The sequence below is a fragment of the Eumetopias jubatus genome, unplaced genomic scaffold (genome assembly GCF_037043125.1).
Source record: "Eumetopias jubatus isolate StellerSeaLion01/CBP00866 unplaced genomic scaffold, mEumJub1_p1.0 scaffold_2, whole genome shotgun sequence".
In the NCBI taxonomy this organism is placed as follows: domain Eukaryota; kingdom Metazoa; phylum Chordata; class Mammalia; order Carnivora; family Otariidae; genus Eumetopias; species Eumetopias jubatus.
Window position 1 is genome coordinate 45050527 of NW_028274808.1, and position 6000 is coordinate 45056526.

The 6000-nt window shown below is 45.3% G+C and overlaps 1 protein-coding gene across 5 annotated transcripts in view; it reads right to left on the reverse strand.

Annotated features, from left to right (window-relative positions):
- The window catches only part of ENTPD4 (ectonucleoside triphosphate diphosphohydrolase 4), a 39158-nt gene extending 38145 nt beyond the window's left edge, over positions 1 to 1013 (reverse strand). For all 5 annotated transcript variants that reach the window (XM_088020996.1, XM_028114326.2, XM_028114325.2 and 2 more), the window contains exon 1: positions 841 to 1013. The gene's annotated coding sequence lies outside the window, so the exon portion shown is untranslated. The remainder of the gene's footprint in view (positions 1 to 840) is intronic.
- Positions 1014 to 6000: the final 4987 nt, after the last annotated feature.

Here is a 6000-nt window from a genome sequence, read left to right on the forward strand (position 1 = left end):
CAAGGCTGAAAAAAATTCATTACGCAAAGCAAGACAGGGTAAACGCTGCCATGTGAAATCAAACTAGGGATCTGAGTCTCTAATTTAGAATTCTTTAATGATTTGTAGTTTATCTTCTAGCATTGAAGTTCCAGAACTGTAAAGCATCTCTTTTCTTTCCTAACAGTGATAAATGTTCTCTGAAAATGCTCTGCACCAGTCTTCATCTAACGGGTCTGGGGGCTCTTGTAAGTTCTGGGACATATTCTACAGAATGAGATCTGTGTCCTTAAAAGGTGTCCACGCATTACTCAGGTTTGAGAAACACTGCTTTCACAATCACTTTATTGTCCAATTAGTTCCATTCTTCCTAGGAGCAATCTAAAGCATAAAACTTAGTAAGAGCAGAGCAAAGCAAAACCAGGGCTGAAAGTACCAATGTTAGGATGAGGCGGCAGGCAAGAAGCAGTCGGTGTAACATCCCCTTTCCCTGGCCAGGTCCCTCCCCAGTGGGGGCCAGATCCGCCCACACTGAGTGTGAGAGAGCGAAAATCCAGCGTGGTCACCGGAGCAGGCGCGACAGCACCATGCCAGTTTCTCCTGCCAGGGGCTGGGGGAGGGCACCTGCCGCCCGGGGTCACCGGCGCTGACCGCCGGGGCGCCCGGATGTGGCCGCGCGCCTCGGGCCGCAGGGGCGGCGCCGACGCCAGGAAGACCGCCAGCAGGCGCGGGGAGGGCTCCCCGGACAGAGGGGTTCGTCCGTGGCCCTCGCCGCTGCGCCGGGCCCCACACTTCAACCGTCCCAGCTCCGCCGGGCGCTTCCCCACCCTCCCCTCGTCCGCGCCGGTAAGGCCGCCTCACCTGCTCGGCAGCACCCGATTCGGCGGCCGGGACTCCCGGCGGCGGGAAGCTGGGAGCGGAGGACATCACGGCCACCGCGGCGCGGTGGTGGCGGCGGCAGCACGGGACCGGCTTCCTGGCGGGTCCGCTCCTTTCCGGGAGCAGCACCGCGGCCCCGGCGCCGGCCCGTGCGCGTCACCGCCGGCGCAGGGAGCGCGCACGCCGGGAGGGGGGGATGGAAGCGCGGCTCCGGGGGCGGGGCCTGAGCCAGAGGCGGGGCCTGAGTCAGGAAGAGTGGCGTGGAGGGCAGAGCTGTGGGTAATCACGGTGGTGGGGCTGGGCGGAGTGAGTGCCAAAAGGGACAGTGGTATCACAAAAGTAACGGGTAGTGTGGCTTGGTTACCGCCAGTCGTAGCTGGTCTGGTAGTCAGCGAGCGGCAGTGCGCTTACTACACCGCGGTTATCTTTCCTTTGTGCCCCCAAGGATTATGGAAAATAACACTTGAAAACCTAGGCATTTTCGCTGAACTCTTGACAGGTTTACAACTTTACCAGTTGCTATCCCTGTTTTTTTTTTTTAAGGTTTTAATTAAATTCTAGTTAACATACAGTGTGACATTAGTTTCAGGTGTACAACTGAGTGATTCAACCATTAAAATCCCAGAAGAGAACACAGGCAGTAACGTCTTTGACATCAGCCATAGCAACTTGTTACTAGATACATCTCCTGAGGCAAGGGAAACAAAAGTAAAAATGAACTATTTGGATTTCATCAACATAAAAAGCTTCTGGGGGCGCCTGGGTGGCTCAGTCGTTAAGTGTCTGCCTTTGGCTCAGGTCATGATTCTGGAGTCCTGGGATCAAGTCCCGCATCGGGCTCCCTGCTCCACGGGAGGCCTGCTTCTCCCTCTCCCACTCCCCCTGCTTGTGTTCCCTCTCTCGCTGTGTCTCTCTCTGTCAAATAAATAAATAAATCTTTTAAAAATAAATAAATAAAAAGCTTCTGCACAGTGAAGAAACAACAAAACTGAAAGGCAACCTATGGAATGGGAGAAGATATTTGCAAATGGCATATCTGATAAAGGGTCAGTATCCAAAATATGTAAAGAACTTATAAAGCTCAACATCCAAAAACTGAATAATCCATTTAAAAAGGGGCAGAAGAAATGGATAGACATTCTTCCAAAGAAGACATACAGATGGCTAACAGACACATGAAAAGATGCTCAACATCACTCATCGTCAGGGAAATACAAATCAAAACTACAATGAGATACCCCCTCACACCTGTCAGAATGACTAAAATCAACAACAGAAAAAACAACAGGTGTTGGCAAGGATGTAGGGAAAGGGGAACCCTCATGCACTGTTGGTGGGAATGCAAAGTGGTGCAGCCACTCTGGAAAACAGTACGGAGGTTTTTTAAAAACTTAAAAATAGAACTACCCTGATACAGCAATTACACTACTAGGTATTTACCCAAAGAATAAAAAAATATTAATTCCAAGCAATACACCCACCCCAGTGTTTATAGCAACAATGTTTACAATAGCCGAACTATGGAAACAGCCCAAGTGAATGGATAAAGATGTGGTGTGTATATATATATATATATATATATATATATATATATATATGATGGAATATTAGCTATAAAAAAAGAACAAAATCTTGCCACTTGCAACAAAGTGGATGGAGCTAGATAGTATTATGCTAAGCGAAATAAACTATCCCTGTTTTACAGATGGGGAAGCTAAGGCTCAAACCATCCAGTGACTCTATCAAGATACACATAATTAGTAAGAGCTAAGATTTCATCCTTGCCAAAAGCATGTTCTGGGGGAGACAGACTGCCCACACACAACGGTTCTGAGAAGAAATAGTAGGGTGAACACCAGTTCCTGAGATTGACCTGATGACCTGGTACTTAGTTCAAGGCCACTCTCTATCTCTAGCTCGACAAAAAAACTGCCTTGAAGTCACAGCACTGGAAGAGACATTGAGAATCATAGCTTCCATCTCCTTTATCTCTTTTTCTACAGGTGAATACATTGCTGTCCAAAGATAGGAAGTGACCAGCTAGCCTAGCCACTTTAAAATGTTTTTTTTTTTTTTAAATGAGAGCCCTGGAAATATCTATATCGTTACTTCCATCAAGTAAAACAAATGTGGACAGAACTAGTAGTTACATATTTCAAGCAGAATCCTTCTTGGTCCAGCACCAGCCTGGGTCATCTCCTTGGAGTAATATTTCATCCCTGGATTCTTTTTTTTTTCTTTAAATTTTTTATTGTTATGTTAATCACCATACATTACATCATTAGTGTGTGATGTAGTGTTCCATGATTCATTGTTTGTGCATAACACCAAGTGCTCCATTCAATACATGCCCTCTTTAATACCCAACACCAGGGTAACCCATCCCCCCACCCCCCTCCCCTCTAGAACCCTCAGTTTGTTTTTCAGAGTCCATCGTCTCTCATGGTTCATCTCCCCCTCCGATTTCCCCCCCTTCATTCTTCCCCTCCTGCTATCTTCTTTTTTTTTCTTTCTTAACATGTATTGCATTATTTGTTTCAGAGGTACAGATCCGTGATTCAACAGTCTTGCACAACTCACAGCGCTCACCATAGCACATACCCTCCCCAATGTCTATTACCCAGTCACCCCATCCCTCCCACCCCCCACCACTCCAGCAACCCTCAGTTTGTTTCCTGAGATTAAGAATTCCTCATATCAGTGAGGTCATGTGATACATGTCTTTCTCTGATTGACTTATTTCACTCAGCATAACACCCTCCAGTTCCAACCACGTTGTTGCAAATGGCAAGATGTCATTCCTTTTGATGGCTGCATAATATTCCATTGTGTATATATACCACTTCTTCTTTATCCATTCATCTGTCGATGGACATCTTGGCTCTTTCCACAGTTTGGCTATTGTGGACATTGCTGCTATAAACATCGGGGTGCACGTACCCCTTCGGGTCCCTACATTTGTATCTTTGGGGTAAATACCCAGTAGTGCAATTGCTGGGTTGTAGAGCAGCTCTATTTTCAACTTTTTGAGGAACCTCCATACTGTTTTCCAAAGTGGCTGTACTAAGTTGCATTCCCACCAACAGTGCAGGAGGGTTCCCCTTTCTCCGCATCCCCGCCAACGTCTGTCGTTTCCTGACTTGTTAATTTTAGACATTCTGACTGGTGTGAGGTGGTATCTCACTGAGGTTTTGATTTGGATTTCCCTGATGCCGAGAGATGCTGAGCACTTTTTCATGTGTCTGTTGGCCATTTGGATGTCTTCTTTGGAAAAATGTCTGTTCATGTCTTCTGCCCATTTCTTGATTGGATCATTTGTTCTTTGGGTGTTGAGTTTGATAAGTTCTTTATAGATTTTGTCATCCCTGGATTCTGACACTGTTCATGGAACAGGCTAGTAGTGGACAGGGAGCCTGGTAAATACCATCTTGGGCGCCTGGGTGGCTCAGTCAGTTGAGCAGCTGACTCTTGATTTCAGCTCAGGTCATGATCTCAGGGTCTTGGGATTGAGCCCTGAGTCAGGCTCTGTGCTCAGCAGGGAGTCTGCCTGGGATTATCTCTCTCCCTCTCCCTCTGCCCCTCCTCCCGCTCCCTCTCTCTCTCTCAAATAAATAAATCTTAAAAAATAAAGAAGTAAATACTGTCTTTTTACTCTTGTTCCACATTAGAATCATAAAGCCACAGAATGTTCAAGCCAGAGGGACTGTGGAAACTGTCTGGTCCAAACTACCTCCTTTTGCTGTTGAGGAACCTGGACCCAGAGAGGTTAAGTGACTTGCCCAAGATTCCTGGATACAAAGGGGGGAAGCTATACCAATGATCCTGACTCCTACATCAGTGCCCTTTGGTGGCAATCTGTTTCTATTTTTAAAATGTCCAGTTTGGATGGCTTACACGTATTAGCACCTCTGTGATACTTAAGTCTAGTTTTTAGAAGCTGAAGTAGTTAGCTACCAACATGTGATTTTAGGGCCAGTCTCCCTCAGAATGATGTGCCTTTCAAAGCCCTTAGCATCTGAGATATTGATTTGAACTATGAGTGGTCTCTCTTAAGGAGGCCCCCACTAAAATGACAGACTACCAGCTTTCTTGGTAATTCATATATAATAATTATCTGATAAAAGCTAGGAAAGAAAAGTATAAAGAAAGTATGAAAACATGTAACATGGTGTATTCATTTCCTAGAATTGCCCTAACAAATTACCCCAAACTAGGTGCTTAAAATGACAGCAATTTCTTCTTTCACAGTTCGAGAGTCCAGAGGCCTGAAATCAAGGTGTTGGCAGGGCCATGATGTCTCTGAAGACTCTAGGGGAGGATCTTTCCCTGCCTCTTCTTAGTTCCTAGTAGTTCCCAGCATTTGGCATTTGGCATTTCTCAGTTTGTAGATGCATCTCTCCAGTCTCTGTCTCTCTGTTACATGCTGTTCTCCTGTGTGTCTCTCTGTGTTCAGATTTCCCTCTTCTTATAAGGACACCAGTCATAATGGATTTAGGGCCCAACATAATCCAATATAATTTCTTAATCTAATTCTGTCTGCAGAGACTTTATTCCCAAATAAGGTCACATTCACAGGTTCTGGGTGGATATGAATTTTGAGGGACACTATTCAGCCAGCACATGAGAGGACCATCCCAGTCTAAGCTGTCAGGGAAGACCTCTGAGGAAGTGGTGTTTGAGGTCACACCCTCCAGATGAACTGGAATTAACTAGAAGAAGGAGGAAATCTGGGTCTATTTGAAGAAGTAATGTAGTAGCAACAGCAAAGATGCTCTGAAGGGGGAAGGAACACAACCGTCAGAGTGATCCATCAATTTATTCTCACTTATTAACAAAAGAAACAAAAAACTAAGCTAACTGGAGATAACATTTACTGAGTACTTTATTTTAGGCATAGTTCTAGAGCATTAGAAAACATAACAAATAGAATGATAACGAAAATGCATCAGAATTCACGGAATGCAGCTGAAGTAGCAGCCTGGGAGAAATGTATAGCTTGAAAAAGCTTATTTTAGTAATGAAAAAATATTTGAAATCAATTATCTATGTTTCTATCTTAAGAAGTTAGGATAAGAAGGGTGCCTGGGTGACTCAGTCAGTTAAGCGTCTGACTCTTGGTTTCAGCTCAGGTCATGATCTCAG